Raw genomic sequence first — 21,765 nt, 5'->3', positions numbered from 1 at the left:
CTTGAAAAAGTGGCTTCATGTATCAAGCTAATCTTTTGATAAATGTTTTGAATTACACATTGATTTCTAAAATGTAGTCATTGTTATATTTAATATGTCACCTTTCAATTAAGTATTTTACATATCATATGTATTTAATTTTTCCCAAAGAATGTGAAAAATGTGTTTTGTTTATTCTTTCTTTTCCCTAGGGAATTTATGATTTAGGAGCTCGAAATTGTGTGGTAAGTAGAATTGGTCAAATTGGATACACACCAGCATGTGTTATAAGGACACCATATTGCAAAAAAATGCAATGAAGATATAAATCAAAAGGTTAAATGTAAGACCCGAGAAAATTAAATAGTTAACTAAATAATTATTTAATAAAGGGGGGTAATAAAAGCCTTTAAGGCATTTAATACAGAGAGGTATGATGTGGAAAAGTATTAGCTCAAGTGGTTGAGCGTACTTTAATTGTGTGAGAGGACTTGAGTTCAAGTCCTATATGTGCCAATTATGTGTATTTTAATTTATGCATTATTTTGATGGTATACTTGAATGCTTGACGTGATAACAAAATCCTAAAATGGTAGGAATTATCACAAATATGAATTGGTTGTTTTGGTTGTGCGTTTGACTTGGTAATTGATGGGTTGTGGGTTCAAACCTTGCTAAGGACAAATTCATTCTCCTTTTGCCAAATTCTCTTGGCATGAATATGAAAGGGTTTAGGAACCCTAGTAGCTATAGATACTATAGATAAGTGAATATACCTAATAAAAAAAGAATAATTCATAAAAGAATAGTTAACGGTTGCGATTTGTCTCAAGATTGTTTTTCAATTTTTCAATAGAAAGAAAAGGGGGGAGTATTCTCAAAAACTTCATATCTATATTTTTATTGGCGGCATGGCCGAGTGGTAAGGCGGGGGACTGCAAATCCTTTTTCCCCAGTTCAAATCCGGGTGTCGCCTGATCGATAAGAAACTGTAAATGAAAGATTATATTACGTTTTTTTAGAAAACTTTTTTTCCAACAGAAGCAAGCGAGGGAAAAGGAGTCTTGAGAATTGTGTTTGATTCGAAATTATAAGCATCAGTAGACAAATTTGTATGAGTATCTATCCCCCATATTCATTAAAATGAATATGGGGGATAGATACTTTGTGTCAGGAACCAGATTTGAACTGGTGACACGAGGATTTTCAGTCCTCTGCTCTACCAACTGAGCTATCCCGACCATTCTTGAAGCTTAATACTTTGATTTTAAAAGATTTTTAAAATCTATGTTAATGAATCTATATCAACTAAGTAAAAAAAAAGTTTGTAAGTGAGTTTCCGCAGTAATAATTATTTTTTATTGTTAATCGTTAGCAAATGGAGAGGCAACGTGAAGTTATGTGTGTTGTTTTAATTGTAATCACTGTATTATGCCTTGGGATGACCATAATTGCATGAACTCTCGTCTATTTCACCCAAAATCTGGGTTTTGGCACGAGTTACCTGGTGATGGGCCGAAATCCGCCAGGCGGAGCACGAGGTCTGACACTGTTTTGTTATTTTGGTGATTTTTTTTATACGTTGATGTTTATGTTCGTCTTTGGTTTGGTTGTTTGATTGACTCATGCTATGATATTAATTCGTATGGTCGGACTATTATTAACAATGGAGAAGGGAACATGAGGGGTCATGTTAAGAATAGGTAATCCCTTTACTGAGTCGAATTAATGATCATTGAGTTTTGATTGGAAGTGTTGGACTGTAGAAATATTTCATTGTTAAACGTTGGGTTGTAGTGCTCGAGACAACAGAACCATGGAATCGGGAAGGGGAAACACAGGTGCAGAAAATTTGGGTTTATACCCATAATCTGGTATGCCGCCTGGCGGCATCTTATTGGCCGCCAGGCGATAGCGGCGTAACAAGGCTGTTTGGTAGATTTGTGAGTCTGTTTTGGGAAGAAATTATCTGTGAATGAATTGTGGTTGAATTGGGTATGAAAAGACGATTAAAATAGGGATTTTGGAATGATTGGGTTATAATAATTGGTTGAGGTAAGAAATAGGTGTGAGGCATTAGAAATTGGTTAAGAGTTAAACAAGCATTCTTCATGTATGGAGTGTGAATCTTGAGTTCTTTGGTGGGGCTGTGATAAGGGGATTGGAAAATAATTAACTGTTGGTTATTATGAAAATGGACGAATCAGTAAGCATAAAATAAAGATGGACAGCTTTGTTGGGGTTGGTATGTAGTAACAACTTAGCAATGAAGGTTCTGGTTATTACAATGTAGTTCATTTTGGGTGTGATTAAAGGCATTGAAATGTTGGTTGTAGTCATAGGTATGGATGGATTTGCTATACTTTGATGATGCTCTTGTAATTAAGGAAACTTGAATGACTGGATTGACCATTGTATAGTATAGGTACTTGATACATATGATAGTGGTAGATTAACCATAAGGTGGATTCGATAGTGGGGTCTTTATTTGGGCGCTTGGATTTGGGTTATACATCGAATCAGAATAATTGAGGTGCTAATAACTAGTAAAGCTCTGCTACTGATATGGCGCCTAGCGGCATGGGTGTGCGCGCCAGGCGATAAGCATACCATGGGAGGGACAGTGTCACAAGTGCGCCTTGTAGCAGAGTGTGGCCCGTCAGGCGATAGACACCACAAAAATGGGTATGTGTGAGAGCGGCGCTTGGCAAAAAGGGGGTAACCGCCACGCGATAGCGACGCGAAAAGAGGCTCTACGTGCAAGTCTGGCGCCTGGCGAAGGGGACTGTCCCGCCAGGCGGTCTAGACCTGTTCCGCTTGGCGGCGCTTGGTGCTGCGCCAGGCGGAAATCCTGCAAACGTGACTTGTGTTGTGTTATGTTTAAGCAATGATGTTATGCTTGGATCGAGTGATGTTGTGCCATGAGCGAGTAGGTTCATGGATGGTGGTTAACATGTGATGATATGAGCGGGGAGGTTCATATCTAGTTACTCTCGCGTGGGGATACGAGCGAGGTAGGTTCTTATGTTCCGTGCTCACGTTTGAGAGATGGGTGTATGTCTTATTTTATACATTATATATATATATGTTGTTTTTATTTTTCTCAGCTCACCCTTTCTGTTTATGTATGACGATGATCGTGTGATTCGTTACACAGGAGCAGGTGTGGATGCAGATGATGTTGAGGATGCTCAGGCGACGGAGTGAAGGCTAGTTGGGATTAGAGCTAGGCATATTTTATTATGTTTTACTTATAATTATGGATTTTGGAAACTGTAACGTCTTTATGACTACTTTCTTATAATTTTTTGCGCGTGTTTAAATATTTTAAAATTTTCCCACGTTTGGGAATAATAATATCATGACGATTTAATTTTTTTTCCTTATTTATTTATTTATTTAAGTAATATTCTTTAGGGATGTTACATTAAACACTAGCCAGACAAACTCATTGGAAAGCCACAAGAGTTGCAAAACCAACTCTCACATTCACTTTCACTAATTTGGATAATTACAATTTCTCCCAGAAAATACGAAATTCCCCTGAAAACTTTGGTAAACAACGTCTACTATTAATCTCTTGAAAAAAAGAAATTAAAAAGTTAATGTGTTTTTTGTATTCTAGTATGATCATAACTAATACATTTATTGATTACATTTTCAGGGTTCAAAAATATTTTTGACTCGTGTGTCCAAAGAAAGAAACCTTGTGCAAACCGGAATGAATATTATTTTTTTGACTTTGCTCACCCTGCTAAAGCTACAAATAAAATATATGGAAATGAGCGTTTTAGTGGAACCCAATTATGCCTTCCTTAAAATATTCAGACATTGATTCATGCACATTAAAGTACGTGTACCACGTTCTTGTAGAAATATATCATCAAAAAAATTTGTTTGTTATTTGTTTTTCACTTTCTCTTTATGTATGATAAACAAGTTATACTTTGCCTAAAATGTTTTATGTTTCTGAACAATTTTTTCAATTGCTTCAAGAGAAAAATACAACATATATTGTTGGAAAAGATGTTTTTAGGGATCCAAGATAACAAATTTGAGTTTCAGGAGACTGATGATTGCATATATGGAAGGTGGATAAATTAAGAAATATTATATACCTATATTTTGTAAAGCCCACTTACTGTGTGTAAAATCATACCTAGTATGGTTAGGAATGTATTACGAGGAAAGATTTCTTGAATTTGTTTGTCTTTATAACATCTGGTGGTATTGCATTATCTATTCTATTTCAGATTATAACTTCTTTCATTTGTCATCATAGAGTTCGCCAACCTGATGTTCCAAAACATTTATTAAATTTTCAAACGTCAATGAAACCTAGTTGATAAAATTTAAAAACATTTTTTTTAAAATATAAAAGGAAAACATATATTTAAATAAAGAAAAAATTTTAAATGTTTGTTTACTTCAAATTTTTAAATTCTAATGAAATCTCTTTTTCTATACACTAATAAAGAACAGTTATGAAACTAATAATAATAATAATAATAATAATAATAATAATAATATAATTTTAATATAGATATTTCGTCTTTTGAACTTCAATATATATTGGATGGTGATAAAAAAAGATTCATGACAATTACATTAAATTATTTCATGATAGTAAATAAAATGTATTTATACAATAATAATGATAAACTTACATGTATGATAATGAGTTAGAAATGAAAATAATTAAATGAAAAATATCAAAATAGTATTCTACATGATAAAAATAAAAAACAAGTAAAAATATTGAAAAATGATCAAATGTGTGTCTTAAAAACAATTTGAGAGACCATTGAATGAAATTCACAAAGGAAAATAATTGCATAATTAAGGGTATGATAAGATGAAAAATAACTTAGAGGTCTAAATTTCAAATATCAACCTAGTCAATGGTTGAGAGATAACAAAAATTGTTTTAGTGAAACAAAAGAATTCTTCAAATGAAACAAAAATTAATAATTATAGAATAAAGAAGATAAGTTTTTTATATTATGTAGTAAATGAAAGGTTTATGAAATTAAAACTTAAATTAAGAGTGTTAAACATTCTCATGTGAAAATAAAATATACAAGAGTTTTGGAGGGCCAAAGTAATATAGTTCTTTGATCATTTGATTGGATCATTAGTATGATGCTTAAAAAAATGGCTCCTATGTAAAAAAATTGATCGTTAGATTAGATCATTAGTATAATGCTTTAAAAGTTGTGAAGAAGTAGAATCTATCTTGTTTTCATCTTCACATATAGTTTCCCTTTTATCACTTTTGAAAAATGAAAATATTATTTTATTCTTCATTGATATACTTTTTTTAAAATATATTAAAAGATAATTTATCATAATCTAATAAAAAATTGAAAGACGTAATTATTAGAAGAAAAATATATTATAGTTAAGCCATAATTAAAAATCGGTTACGAAAAAACACAATACATTTTTTTCTTTAATTATAAAAGATGAATATACAAAAGGCTCATGAGATAGAAAGTCATCTTAATAATTGTACCATAGTGGCAAAATTGGTCGCTATCTTAAAAGGTTGTTAACCCTAAAGTCGCCAAGTAACCTCTAGGCTTGAAGGAACACCATGAAGACCATAACTAGGTACATATCGACATACTTGGTCACAAAGCGTCTCATCATTAATCACACCTTACATGAATCAACTAGCTTACACAATGGCAAGGTTGATCAACTATTTGATCGCCTCAATAATATAAACGATATGAACACTAGCCGACCATAGTCGCGAAAAACAGATATGGAAATGGTAATTTCCAAAATGCTGCATACTCTAACTCAGGGGAAAAACCAGCTGAAACATTGTAAGAGAATAATGGGCCTACGATCTAGGCCCAACTAAGTCCAAACAAGCCCAATGAAGTTGGGCCAAAGTAAATTGTGGTCAAAATCCAGCCCATGGTTTAACTAAGGTAAAATGAGAATAATCTCCTATAAATAAGGGTGGACCCCAATAATTAAAAGTACACATTTCATTAGTGCATAATCTGAGATTTGACTTTGAGAACTTTTGCTAACTTGATCGTCGAAGCATTTTCTGTAGGTAACACCCCCATGTTCCATCAAGTACCCGATAACAAAGGCATAGTGAACATGACCGTGGATTATCCATGCAAGAAGCTTAGAGATTGTGGTAAGACGAAGTGTAAGTCCCATAATAATTTAATATTGTCCATGTAGGAATAATAACTATTAAATTAATATTTCATTATCAAGTGAGACAAAAGAGATTACGTTTTCTCTTCGAGAAAGGAAGGAAACAAATGAGAAATGAGAGCAAAAATAATGAGTATGTGTCTAACTTCATTTGTTCTTTAAAAAGAAAAATAAAACATATGAGAGTGAGCGATGAGTACAATTTTTGTGAAAAACTAAAAACGCAATGAAAAATAAAATAAAAAATAACTTCATAAATATTTGGTTTAATAACTTTTTTTGTTACTGTTTCCAAAAATGTCAAGTTGGTCCTCCAGTTTTTTTCGTCTCAATTTATTTTCATATTTTTAGTCAGAATTTGATATTTTTAGAAGAAAATAGAGACCAAATGAGTAATTAAACATAAAATTTTTATTCTTTTCTATATTTGATTTTATGTTTTATTATCTATTAACATTAAATGTTGTATTTTTTTAAAAGAAATTAAAAGACACACAATTTAATTTCCATCATTTTCTAAAATATGTACCTATAATTTTAAAAATTTTTAAATTTTTAACATTTTAAAAAATACATTTAATTTAAAAAAATAAAAAATATTTGGGGGGGTTATGGCCCATCCCCGCTTCTTAGATACCCTACCACTGAGAAAGAGTAAAAATATTCAAATGTAAGACATAAAAATACTTAATTAACATACATCATTTCAACATAATTACATAAAGGTTGTGATAAGACGAAAAATATCTTAGAGATGCAAATAAGTTTCATAACAAGCCAAACAATTAGAAGAAATAAAAAAATAGAAAGTGTGTAGTGTGTGTGTGTATGTGTGTGTGTGTGTGTGTATATATATATATATATATATATATATATATATATATATATATATATATATATATATATATATATATAAATACAAGGCTACTTAATAGACTGAGTATTTTAATAATTTAAACGGGGATGGGGATATGGTGGTGATAGGTGTTATGGCGGGTATGGGGACAATGATGGGTCATATTTGTACATCACCATCCTCATCCCCATACCTAATCGAAAAAGTTGAGTATTCCTCATACCTATACATGTACCTATACCGAGTCAAGTCAAGGATTCTCCATCAAAAGGAGGACGGGTTCGAGTAAAGCTACAAGGGTGGGTTTATTTGCCATCCCTAGTGGTTGGGATGCTTCAAAAATCTGATTTGCTTCAAGTGGTAGAGTTAGTGTTGTTAAAGTTCCTAGTTTAGATGGTTGAGACGGTTGTTCTGAGTGAGGTATTTGTGGAACATTTTATGTTGTGTATTATAGATGCCACATCTTTTGCATAAACCACCATTTCTAAATTAGGTTTCATCCTTCTTTAACTCCTAAGGTTCTAGTCTTCAAATTTTTTTGCCTTCCAAGCAATATTCTTTTGGTTGGAGGGAATACATTAGAGAATGAAATAACTGCCCACACTTGTTGATTGTTCACAGGGTAGATGATTGACATGTATATGTCTTCCTATATTGATTTTCTAGCAATCAGTGAGTTCTAGAACTTTTCCATAAGTTTTAGAACGAAATAATGTTGCACACTTTGTAAGACCCGTAGAATTTAATTAATTAAATAAATAAATAATTAATAAATGCGGGTAGGAAGACCCTTTATGGAATTAAATTCTGATTGGTATGACGTGGAAAAGTATTAGCTCAAGTGGTTGAGAGAACTTAAAGGTGTGAGAGGTCTTGGGTTTAAGTCCTATGTATGCTAACTATGTGTTATTTAATTATTATTAACCTTGGAGAACCTAAACTAAAACTTTATTTTTGCTAATTCTGTGTTGCCAATGATGGGAAGGAGTAGAAACCCTAGCTGTAAGACCCGGGAAAATTAAATAGTTATTTAATTAATTATTTAATTAGGATGGGTAATGAGAACATTTAAAGCAATAAATGTGAGGAGTTATAACGTGAAAAAGTGCTAGCTCATGTGGTTGAGAGTACTTTATTGTATGTGGGGACTTGGGTTCGAGTCTTATGTGTGTCATTTGGATGTTATTAAATTATGCATTTTTAGGTAATTATATATTGAATGCGTGGTGTCATGATAAACTCTTAGAATTGTAGGACTTATCATGAATAAGGATTGGTTGAATGGTTTGGCCTTGGTTGGGTATGTGCATGAGTGTGGGTTCAAACCTTGGTGAGAACTAAATAATTTTTTTTTGCCAAATTTTCCTTTTGCATGAATGTGAAAGGGCTAGAAACTTAGCAACCAAAGGAGAGGTAACCTAAGGGCTGGAAAACAGAGGGTTAATTGAACATTGGACTAGCATTGGTGTAATTCTTAATTAAAATTCGTGTAAGGCACTAAAAGGGTAATAAGTGAGAGTGATTGTGAGAGAGAAGGTCATAAGAAGAGAAAGAGTGCACTGTAAATTCGTACTCACCATAAGCAAGGGTTTTTCAGAGTTTTGGGGGCTGATTGAGAGAAGTGGTGGGGCTGAAATCACCAAGGATTGGACTGGAAACAAAGGCTAAGAAGGTTTTGTGAGGGGATAGGCATACAGATTCGAATTTGGCAAGGAATCCAGGTAAGGGGAGTTGTTTTCGATGCTTTAGATACCTATACATTGTATTGTGCTTTGGTGATTGAAACTACATGCCTTTCACCCATTTTTCCGCACTGTTTGATTGGGTTTTTGGGTTTTTCCCAGAAACCGCCTGGCGGTTCAAGCCCTACTGCCAGGCGGCTCATTAGAGATGAGCAACTGTTCTTATGTTGGGTTGAATCGCCTGGCGGTGATGAGTTCCTGCCAGGCGGCGCGACGCTGTTCGAGTTCTGGTTGATGATTTTGATGTTGTTTTGGGTGAATGTAACCACTTGCTGAGGTTCAGTGATTGTATACATATATATCTGTAATATTTTATTGTTCTGAATTGATATGTTGGAATGCTTGTGATTTTATTGGATTTTCGTGTATGGGCAGTTTGGGTGGAAACCTAGGAATGATTGTAAATCTTGGGTGGTATGGGCTAATTAAGATGTAATTGGAAGCATGGAATGCGAATAAAATGATATTGGTCAGAACGAGTGTTAAAAATGTTGTGAATGAATATGTGGTGGTGGTCGTGGAAGAAGAGTAGGGAGTTGAGATCTCGGAGTATGTAGGGAAAATGCGAGATGAGGTCTATATCTGATATGCCACCTGGCGGCTCCATGCTGGCTGCTAGGCGATGGCGTGTAGCAGTCCAGGTGGGATGTTGTGCCATGGACAGTGCGAGAGGGGGAAGGAATATTTGGTGATGGAGTAGTTGGTACAATGAAAACTAGAGAATTTATGAGTGAAGGGTTGGGGAAGCGGAGTAGCTTGAGTGAAGGATATTTAGATGGAAAAGTGGTAGATTTTACATATATACATATAGTGAGTCGAAGGGAAGAGCGAAATTATAAGTTATTGCTGTCCAACATGAAGTGAAAGCTTAGCCAGTTCAGTGTGTTAAGAAATTGGATGCTAGCAAGTTCATAGGAGGGATGGAATCGTTATGGAATGATATTATTCTTGTTACTTGAACAAAAGTGATTAGATGGATTAATCATTTTAAAAGTATAGGTACTTGATTATGTGTACTAATGGATGGATTAACCACAAAGAGCCGTTGATATGAGAGTCCCTATTTGGTCATGAAAATGAGTTATCCAGTAAATTAGACTAAGGTACCACAAAGCAGTAAGGTGCTGTTCTGGTATGGTGTCTGGCGGTACACTGATACCCGTCAGGCGATGGATGTAATAGGAGAGCGCTTAGTACTAAGGTGCGCATGGCGGCACGTCGAGCTCCGCCAAGCGGTTACGAGGAAACATTGGGCACTGGAACGACGCTGGCGCCTGGCGGTGGGTGAATACCGCCAGACGGTCTGAAGCAATTTCGCCTGGCGGCACGTGGGCAAGGCCAGGCGAAAATACTGTTCTTCTTTACTTTCTTGGTGTGTTGTTCAATTAACGATGATACTTTGCTTGGATCGGGAGATGCTGTGCCATGAGCGGGTAGGTTCATGGATGGCGAATGACATGTGATGATATGAGCGGGGAGGTTCATATCCAGTTACTCTCACGTGGGGATACGAGCGAGGTAGGTTCGTATGTTCCGTGCTCACGTTGAGAGATGCCACGTGCAGGGAGGTACGGGGCTGGTGGATCACATGTGTTGGACTACGGGCGGGTAGGTCCATAGAGCAGGACTACGAGCGGGGAGGTTCGTAGAGGCAGGACCACGAGCGGGCAGGTTCGTGTGAGCATCATGTTCCCGAGTCCAAGGCTAACCAATTGTATGATTTGAAGACTGATAAGTCTTGGGGTTAAGGTCTTGGCCAAGAATTATATATAATGAATAAGATGGGCAAACGATTTATCTTGTGTTTTATATGCTTGTTATTTTATTTTCTCAGCTCACCCTTTCTGTTTGTGTGTGGCGATGATCGTGTAATTCGTTACACGGGAGCAGATATTGATACAGGTGGTGCTAAGGAGGTTCAGATGGCGGAGTGAGGGCTAGCATGGGATTAGAGCTAGGATTTTCTCTTACATGTATTACTTTACGTTTTATTATGAACACTAATAATGGAAACTTGTAACAATCGACTAATTATGTATAAGTTTTGGCGCGTACTTTCATGAAATTAAATTTTCCCGCATTGGGATTTTTTATCGAGACGACTATTAATATAATTATTTTCTTTTATTATTTATTTGTAAGTAATATTCCCTTGGGATGTTACAGCAATTGTGGGAAGGCATGCAAATGGGCTGAAAAACAACCCCATAATGGCCTTGAATGACAATTACCATAAGCATTAAAATCAATTTTAGTTTTTGCCTAATTAACCTTCATTAAGACTTAATTAAAAGGCAAATTGAAGGGAGAAAGAGGGTTTTCTTGGCCTAGACTTGTACTGCACCTTTGGGAGAGAAAAACTAAGAGAAAACGTGAGATTGAGTGTCATCCAGGAGCTTAATTGGGTGAGGGACGAAAAGCGATACTGTGACCGAAAAAGGAGGCAGAATTTTCAAGTTTAGCAAAGGAAACCAGGTTAGGGGAGTTGGACTCTGTTGTTTTTATTTGTTTTGCTATTGTCTTGTGATGTATGATGAATAGAATGCATGTACTGTGTTTAATTGATGTAATTCTACGTTTTTTGGAATTTGCCAGAGACCGCCTGGCAGGTCATGAATCACCGCCAGACGATACATATATTTTGTGCTGGTTTTGGGTTCCTGAGGAGGACCGCCTGGTGGCACATCCCTGGCCGCCAGGCGACACATGGCTCTATACCCAGTTTTCTGGGTTTTTATGAAGGGTTTGGCGGTGACTGTCTAACCGCCAGGTGACGCAGACCCTTTTGGTTCGAATTTGATGATTTCGGGGTTCTAAGGTGGTTTTGATTGAGGGAAAAACTGGGGTTACTCGTGGGAGTAAGATTTGATGTGGAATTTTCTTTGAATTCCATGTGATGGAGGGTTAACTCGAATGAAACAATTTTATGTTGTAAAGTTTGGGGGATGTTTGTTGCTAAACACATTAGGACTGTAATTTTTAAGGAAAAATTATAGGGAATAACTGAAAGAATGCAATTGGGACGAGAATTGTATGATATGGGTGGGGGTGAGAAATGGACTGAAATAATGGTTGCACACATGTCCTAGGGTTCGCAAAGCTTGGAGAAATTGGTGTTCCTGGAAAAATGCAGGAACCGCCTGGAGGCTCTCAATTTGCCGCTAGGCGCCGTATCAGGGTGCAGGATTTGGAGTTCTTGGTGTGTTTTGGTTGGAGGATATAATTTTGGCTCATGTGTGATATAAGTATGGAGTTGAGAATTTGACTGGGGTTTCCTAAACGATAAAACTTATGTTACAAAATTTTATGGTCTAGGAGATGCGTTGGAACGATCCAGACTTAATGGAGTGTAGATTGGTATTGATAGGTGTGAAATTGATGATACAATAACATAGCCAAAATTGTAAAGGATGGGTGAGGCAAGGAGTAGGTGCTCTAACACATGTATATGTGAGAGTTGATTGGATAAAAATTGGTTTGGTAGTATGGATTAGAACTAGGCATTGCTACCAATGGGGCATATGATAAGTAATGTGGTATCAGGAATGTTGGTATTGGCCAGTGAATAGTACTCCATAACAGTCGTAACAGGATGGCATTAACTTAAGGTCAAGGGCTCAAAGGATAATGATAGGATGGAAATGAGGTATTATTAAATGAAACTGTTTATTATTTCTTTATTTATTATTTAAATCCATAATATCCTGACGGGATGTTACACTCTTCTCCATTCAAATTCAAAAAATTCACAACAACTAGTGAGTGATAGCGAGCAATTCTAATGATACTCCATTTCATAGCACACTTGTTGTTTTCAAGATAACAAGTTTTTGGCGCCTTACCTTTTTTTTTGTGTTTATTGTCATGAATAAATTAGCTCCTTCCTAGCTTTTATCTTGTTATATCCTAAAGTTTAGTGTGTTTTGTATTGTTTTGTGTTTTATTTGTTTAATGATTGTTTTGCCTCTAATCTCTGTTTTAAGTGTGTTAAATAAGTTAATAGGAAGCATTTGTGGTGGAGGAAAATAAGCAAGAACCAAAGGGAACATGATTGGACAAGAAAAGATTGATTTTGAAGCAAATAACCGTGTCGTGCGCCACTGGAATCACGCCCAGTACTTCAAATACATAATGTTGTCAAACTGCCCAAGGCTTAGTGGTGGCGAACTGGGACTGAGCGCCACAAGACTGAGCCGTGAAAAGTGGGGTTGAGCACCATTTAGTTTGAAAAATCTGGCGTTGAGCACTGCTGAGACAAGGCTGAGCGGTGGCATCACTAACATGTCAAAAAATGGGTTTTTAATCTTGTTTCTCGCGAGGGTTTGGACCATTCCTCATTTTACACGAAAGAGAAAAAATTTTGGGTACTTGGAGAGCCTCTTGGAGGTTGCTAGGGGTGTTGGAAAGCTCTCCCACTCCTCCTTGGGTCTTCTCCTTCATTCATGGTGGTTTTTCCCCCTTTTGGGGTTGGAGAGGAAGATGGGTTATGAATTGGAGGTGTTGATGGGAAGGGGGAGGCACAATTGGAGCATGGAGTAGCTGCTAAGAACCTTGGGAGAGGGCTTGCATCTTCTCTTTGGTTTACATCTCTTCCCTATCTCTCTAATTTGTAAAACCTAGGTTATCCACCATGGAGAGCTAAACCTATTTGTTGAAATTAAATGTAATGAACTGAATTCTTGTGTATTTGGTGATGTTAATCCATATGCTTTTCCATTTCTATGTTAGCATTTGATTTCCATGCTTAATGCTTGCTTTGGTTTGGTCACCCATGCATGATTTGTGGTTCTTGAGGTGTTGGAAAATTTCTTTTGAACCTAGAATTGAAATTGAATACCTAATGGAGCTTGTTTCAAGGGATAAAACATAATTCATTAGTAATATTAAGACTTTTGAACTTAATGCATGATTTCTCTGTTTGAGGATTTAAGGAATTGGAACTTGAAGAGTTATGATAGATTCAGAGTCGCTAGGAATAGGATTTGAGTATTCTTGTGAATTGATTTTGACATGAAATTGGAAATGAGATGTTTGTGAATGTATGAGAATAAAGTGAATGAAATCTAGTCTTGACATTGTATATAATCTATGTTAAATTTCTGTTACACACCAACTGTTTGATAAAATATCCAAAAGAGTTTCTTTGTGTTTTTGTCAGCTTTGTTGTGTATTTGAGTTGTGAATTGTGAGATTTGTCATGTGTTGCACAAGTCCTTTTGGAAAGAACGATATATTTATTATTTGCTATGTGCGACCGGTGCACTTGTCGTTTTTCACATAACACGTAGTCGTTACTGCATTAGACTCTCGTTGCCTCATCGCCTCCTTGTTGCACTACACCGTTTCATTATCGCTCTCGCTCTCATTCTCGCAACTTTCTCATTTTGTAAGTTAGTGCTTTTCTCTCATAGAAATCCATCGTTGCACTAGTGATCTAGTCATTATCATCTTTTCTAATTGCAATTAACAATACACCTTCATATTTGCTATTATTTGCACCAGTGTCCACAACTTTCAAATTTGGATTTTCTATTATTGTGGTCTCTAACTTGCCACTTAACCACTTTAAACTCATTAAATGAATATTCAATTTTTTATTATAGACATGGTTGTCCTCAATTTTCCTTCACCTCTAACAATTGAGTTAAGCCAAATACCCATAATAAGCAAACCCTTAATATTTTCCATTTACCCTTAAGCATTTCATCCTGACTCTATGTTTATCGTTCTTAAGAAATTTTAAATTTCTCCCATAATAAACTCCATACGTTCTTATGGCTTTTATAAATGCTTGCTTGTTTATGAAATATGCTCTAACTTTCCAATTATAGTCTGCCATATTTTTTTACATTGAAAATGTCCCAAATTTCCCATAATTGTCTCTGTCAATATCCATTTTGACACCCCTAACCAAGTGGTCGACAACCAAAGTAATAGCCAAAAGCATACAAGATGATTGAGCCTCTATAGAGCTGAGTAAGCCTAATCTTATGTTCACATGGGCTAAGAGGGATATGAAGACTTAGTTTAGGATACTTTGTTTGTATTTCTTTAGGGCTTGAATTTAGGCCAAGCAATATATGATTTTGTAGGGCTTGTATTTTGATCTCATAAGGGTTTTTGGGGCTTATAGTTTAGTTTTCGACCAAGAAAGGTGAGAATTTATGTGAGACATGAAATTTAGGTTACTTGGGCTAGCTTGGGCCTCAAGCAATCCTGAATGCACGTAGAGAGCTCTCCATGGGATGCTTTTAGTGCCTACAACATGTGAGAAGCATATCCTTGCCACATGGTAAGTCATACTAAGAGCATGTCTTGACTCTAAATTTTGAATTTTAATTTGGGATTTCCCTTTTCTTTTTGGAGAACCCTTAATCTACTTTGCTTCTGTAAATAGAGAAACACCCCTTATAAAGGCAATCATGAATGATTAGTGAAACTTTACAAAATTTTCTACAGACACCTCTAGAGAAGTTCCTAACTTCTCTAGTTTTTCTTCACCAATCAATAAGTAGGTGAAAAAGGACGTCCCATTTGATGGGGAGAAAAATAAGAGTCTTCTTTTTAGCAACTCAAGGAAAAAAACTCACCAATGTACTCATTTTAGCCTCACCCAACTTTTCTAAAACCTTTGAGATAAAGTGTGATGCATCAAATGTGGGCATATGTGTTACGTTTTTTCAAGGAGGTCACCCACAATTGCTTATTTTAGTGAAAAACTTCATGGCGTCTACCTTAACTATCCAACCTATGATATGCCTCGATGCGTGTAACATCTCGACCAGATATTATGGTTTTAAATAATATAATAAAGAAATAAATAATAAAACTTCATTTATTATAACTTAGATTCCCAAAAATGTGGGAAAATTAAAACTTTATTACGATATAATGTAACTCAAATTTCATAATTCATAAAATTCCAATATATACAAAAACCATTCTCAAATAGTCCAAATGTTTACAAAATCCTTAAAATACATAATTAGTAAAACTCTGATAAAATCTTCTCCCAATACTAGCTTCACTCTGTCTCTAGGCCTCACCAGATCCACCTGCAATATCATCTACTCCTGTGTACCACGTACATGATCATCGCCGAATACAAACAGATAGGGTGAGCAAACAGAATAAAACATATACACACAATTCATATAATTTCAATCACACCAAAGGAACTCATATCCTTCGATTTCACACACATGGCCACTACCATGTCAACCATGTTCTACGTCTTCTAGCGAGTACCTCAAGATGTCTTGCTGCTACACCTATCAGCCACAACTGATAGAGCACGTGCGGGAAACCATGCTACGGATCAAACACCGTAACGCCAAGTGGAGTTCCCAATACGAATAACATTTGTAACGCCAACTCGAGCCACAATTCAAGATTTCCTCGTGTTCATCCGCCATCCCGAGCCACAACTCAAGAGATGTTATTCTAAGCCATAACTCAAGGAATACCACGTGCTTAACCCCTATCTCGAGCCACAACTCAAGGGATACATTCTAAGCCACCACTCAAGGAACACCAACAAGCCGACCATTAAGATATCCTAGAAGCCTTGTAGACCACGCACATCAAAGCAAGCAAAACACTTTTGCTTCACAGTATCGCTTGGTGTAGCGCACAGGGCGCCAAGCGCACCAGACTTCCAAATCGCCTAGCGGTTGTGATGAGTTCAAAATTTTGCCCTCATTAAGTGTTTAAATTTTGGGGATTTAATATCATTTTTGTGCTTAAGAATTGATTTTAGTTGCATAATATATTATTGGATATTCTTACGTTTAATAATGCAACTGAAATTTAATTTAGGTCCTTAAGAGTATGAATTGGGAATATTTGAAGTCATAAAATAAGTCCAAAATTAGAAATTCTAGAGAGAAATATGTCAGGAGCTAAATGCAGCCCCAATTTTCATTTTTACGCACCCTTTCTGCCACTGGGCCATCTAATTCTGGAAAGGAATATTTCAATAGCTAATTGCACCTCTAGTTTTTTATTTTACACACCCCTCCTGTAAGTGGGTCATCTAAATTTTTTTTGCACCCATACTTTTTACTAATTTGCACCCCTCCAACAACTTAAACTCCATTCAACCAGATCATGCCACGTGGCAATCCTCCACTCACTAAAATAACTAATTAAAACTTGCCACGTCCTCAATCCTCCATTCACTAAAATAACCAATTACAACTTGACACCTCATCACCTTCTCTTCTTCACACAATTAGAAACCCTAACCCTTATCTTCCTTCTCTCCCACCATCTCCATGTCGCAATTGCCGCCCTTGATGTCGGCAGTCACTACATCATCGTCGACCTACCTCCTCCGCGCCTACAACTCGTCGGAACAACCCCAGAAACTCTGGCAGCACCTGCACCAATTGCCACCATCTTCTCACCCGAACCGTCGTGCTCGACGCCGTCCACCACACGAAGCCACCACATTTCCTTTCCGTTGATCACGCTGCTACCACCGTCGCGGTCATGTCGGAACCGCACTCCCCATCTTCGCATCACGCGGAATCACCATGGCTGCACCATCTTCGCACACACGTCGAGACCCACCACTGTTGCACCATGACTGCTCGTGAGACCTACAACAACAAACACCTAGCTTCATTGCGTCATCTTCACGCCACCATCGTCTTCATTCACCACGCTGCCGAAACCACCATTGCAGCACCACTCGCGTTCACAAGACTTGCGTATACCGTGCCTGCAACTCACCGGAACAGACCTAGAACAACTACCCACGGTCTGCACCTTCATCATCATGGCAGTGTTCATGGCAGCACCATGCTCGAAAGCGAAGTCACGAACGCACTCATGGTAGCACCTGCATTCACGAACGCGAAGTTACCAAGCTCGATTCTTCAATGGCAACATCACCACCACCGCTGCTCTGGAATGCAAACCTATCACCATCTTTCCGCAACAACTGTGAACCCATCACCTCTGGCGGTTCCGTAGCCACCGTAACCACCGTAACTTTCGCGCAACCACTCACGGCAGTCAAACCCTAATGGAGGGAAGAGAATTTTGATTTCAGAGAGAGATTACTCTGACACGTGGCAACCTCTTAATGGACAGACAAAGAGTCTAAACTAGTCAACCAGACACTATGGGCAAGGACGGGTCAAAGTGGGTCAAATTGACTATTTTACACTATATTTGGCAAGCGGTTTCTCTGTAGGAACCCATAATGGCCTAGAAAAGGAAAGAGTCGTCTAGCGGTAATTCATCATCGACCAGATAGTTTCTAGAAATTTCCAGAAACACTAGCTTAAACAAAATAAAATAAGTTCAAACATAATCATACTATATCTAGTATGCCAATCAGACTTAAACATAAAATTAACGCGTAAAGCTCCTCTAACCTGGTTTTCTTGCTAAACTTGAGGTTCTTGGTTTCTTCTTTCATCAGAATGGGCGCCCCTTGTTTTCCCACGTTAGCTCTCCTTCTCACTCAATTATCATAGAACACTCTCCAATTTTGTATTCATTTCACTAAGCAACAAAGGCAGCACAAAAAACCTTCCTTCTCACTCAAAATTTGACTTTTAATGGTGCCTTAATGGTAGTTTAATGTGCTAAAATGATAATGGATTAATGTTCATGATAGTTGCCATTCAATTAGTGATTATGGATTATTTTTCCAGCCTCCCTTGGCTTCTCTACCATTTCACCTTCATGCCAAAACTAATTTTAGCAAAAAGGAAATCTAATTTAGATTTACCAAGGTTCGAAACCATAACCATGCCAATGTCAAACCAATGCACAACCATTCAACCAATTCAAGTTTCATGATAATTCTTACTCATTTAAGAATATAATATCACGCACCAAAACCAATATATTATATAAAACAATTACATGATTAAAAAAATTATAAATTAAATAGCACATAAATGACATACATAGGACTTGAACCCAAGTCCTATCACACAATTAATTACCCTCAACCATTTGAGCTAGTACTTTTCCACATCATATTTGTCAGAATTAAATGCTATAAAGGCTCCCACTGCCCACAATTATTAATTAATTATTTATTTAATTAATTAAATTTAGTGGATCTTACAATGCACGCCCTTCGAACTTGGGAACACTACTTATTGTCCAAGGAGTTTTTCATTCATAGTGACCATGAGTCGCTTAAATATTTGAAGGGCTAGCACAAGTTGAATAAGAGACATGATAAGTGGGTGTAATACTTTGAATATCTTTCCTATGTGATTAAGTACAAGAAGGGAAAAAGTAATATTGTGGTTGATGCCTTATTGAGGAAGCACACTTTGTTTTCAAAATTGGGAGCCCAAGTTCTTGGATTTAATCACATTCCATAAAGGCATGCTCAAGATTTCGAGTTTTCCTTCACCTATGTTGGGTGTTCAGAAAAAGCATTAGGGTTTTTTATTATTTGAGGGGGTACTTGTTTAAAGGAAGAAAAAATAATATACCCCAAGGTTCACATAGGATCAAAGAGACATATAAGAGAGGTCAAATTTAGGAATACAACCCTTGGCTGTCTAAAGTCTATAACAAGGTGATTGGTACTCAACCAATCCATTCCTAGAATCACATTAGTCCTTATAGAGGCAAGCAAATCATATTCACTTTAAACTTGCGTCTTGTAACTATAATCAGACATCTAACATAAATTGAAATGTTTGTGACATATCCTGATGTGGGTGTTGATATCACCAACTCACATTGTGACTCACTAAGAAGTAGCCCAAGGCCCTTTATAGACACAAAATAGTGTGTAGCTGTTGAGTCAAAAAGAACATTCACACATTTACCAGCTAAAATACACATATCTTGCATCAAATTTCCTAACAAAGTGACTTCTCTGCTAGCTAGTGAAAAAACTCTTCTAGCAGCTTAAGGTCTTCCTTTCATAGGTTCCGGTTTCTAAGATCCATCTATTAGATCTTTCACATGACAGTCCTTGGCGAAGTGCCCTGGCTTTTGACACTTAAAACATTTCATCTCCTCTAACTTTACACTAGAGAGTTGGGACAATCTCTCACAAAGTGTGTGTCTCCGCACTCGAACACTTCATACCTCCTTGATTAGTCTGTTGTGGCATATTGCATGGCTTATGTTGTTATTTTCCTCTTGAATATCCTCTTTTTTATGTTCTAGCCACACGACATGGATCAACCTTCAGTTGCTATAAAATTTTGGCTTTTTATGCTAGAGTTGGAAACTCATAAACCAATAATGTTCATACCCCTCTCAAACTTTTGACATTTCCACACTTCGACAATGTTCTGAGTATAAAATCTTGTTATATATTCAAACCTAGCAACATAGAGTTGTGCATGAATATCCTCCCTTGATGCAAGGTTATGAACTATGTCCCTCTTTCAAATTTAATGTTGTTTGGAAAATACATCTCCAAGAATATCTCATTGAAGTTTCCCCAATTTAGATTCTCGCCTTGAGCTTCTATCATTTGTTGGATACCGACCCACCAAAACTCAACTTCTTCATTTAGAAGCTAGGACGCGAACCCCAATTTCCTTTCTTCAAGGCAAGATATATGCCTAAATATATTCTCTATCTTTGTGTTTTAGGAATAAACCTAGTTTGTAGTTATAGGACCCGTAAAATTTAATTAATTAAATAAATAAATAATTAATAAATGTAGGTAGTGGAAGCCTTTATGGCATTAAATGTTAATTAATGTGATGTGGAAAAGTACTAACTCAAATGGTTGAGAGTACTTGATTGGGTGAAAGGACTTGGGTTCAAGTCTTATGTATGCCATTTATGCATTATTTAATTTATTATTATTTTAATAATATGTTGGCTCATGAAGAGTGATAAGACAATCTTATATTTATAAGAATTATCACGAAAAATGAATTGGTTAAATGGTTGTGCATTGATTTGACATTAGCATAGTTGTGGGTTCAAACCTTGGTGAATCCAAACTACATTCTCTTTGGTTGAGGGCTACCATTGTTTTGCATATTGGAGAGAAAATTCAGAGTGAAATTGGTGTTGTTGAGTGAAGTATAAAGGCTAAATTGGAGAGAACTAAGGCAAGCCATTGGGAGCAAGGAAGAATCAAAGACTATTCAAGTTTAAGCAAGGATTTCCAAGTTAGGGGTCTTGGAACCGTTCTTTTGGGTTCCTGAAGGGGAACCGCAGGGCGGCATGGCCTTGGCCGCTAGGCGACACGTGTTTGTCACCCAATTTTTTGGGTTTTATTTGAATTGCCTGGCAGTGATGAACACCCGTCAGGCTTGTTTGTGAGTGATTTAAGTCAGAATTTGCTGAATTATATGTAATTGAAGGTTCGATTGGATGAAAAATTGTATGAACATGATTTTAAGGTTGATGATTTGGGATTGTCAAAGTTGCACTAAATTAAGTGGTAAATGTTAATGGAATTTCGTATATTGGAGGTTTTAGGAATGAACCGTGAACCTAAACACATGAGTGCATCCTATTGGGTCGTAAATCGATTAAAACCAGAATAGTTGGGGTTGGTTAAGGTTTGCAGGTGCAGGGAGATGTTTTGGGTTCTTGGAACAACAGGAACTGCCTGGCGGCACCCAGTTTGCCGCCTGGCGCTATACCAAAGTTGTGACTTTGTGAGTTTTGGTGTATAGTGGTGGTTGGGAAATTAATCTGGGTCATGTGAAGTATAATTTTTAGGAGTTGGGAATATTTAGGGATTGGCCTAAGTTGAAAACTTGTGGTAAAGGTTACTAAGGTTTAGTTATGATGTATTGGAATATGGATGATTGTAAGTAATGGGGAATTGTACTTATGGGGGATTAGTCAGATGATATGGGTAAATCATTGTAATGGACGAGTGATATAAAAGGTAAGAGTTCATAAATACATATTGAAGAGATTAGATGGATAAACTTGAACTTGTTAAGCCATGGGATAGGTCAAGGTCTTGAGATAAATCAAACCATATTATGACTAGAATTATATCTGTAGTGTTCCTAATTAATTGTGATGTTGGGT

General features: G+C 36.5%; 2 non-coding genes across 2 annotated transcripts; one reads left to right on the top strand and one right to left on the bottom strand.

Moving 5' to 3' along the window:
• The first annotated feature begins 884 nt into the window (after nucleotides 1-884).
• TRNAC-GCA (transfer RNA cysteine (anticodon GCA)) lies at nucleotides 885-955 on the top strand. Its single transcript has one exon. It is a non-coding gene; the product is annotated as a tRNA-Cys (tRNA).
• A 192-nt stretch (nucleotides 956-1,147) lies between these two features.
• TRNAF-GAA (transfer RNA phenylalanine (anticodon GAA)) lies at nucleotides 1,148-1,220 on the bottom strand. The gene has a single exon. It is a non-coding gene; the product is annotated as a tRNA-Phe (tRNA).
• Between the last annotated feature and the right edge of the window lie 20,545 nt (nucleotides 1,221-21,765).

This window comes from Vigna unguiculata, chromosome 2 (genome assembly GCF_037176805.1).
Source record: "Vigna unguiculata cultivar grain cowpea cultivar isolate G323 ecotype 2 chromosome 2, ASM3717680v1, whole genome shotgun sequence".
Taxonomy (NCBI): domain Eukaryota; kingdom Viridiplantae; phylum Streptophyta; class Magnoliopsida; order Fabales; family Fabaceae; genus Vigna; species Vigna unguiculata.
This window is presented reverse-complemented; position numbering and strand designations above follow the sequence as displayed.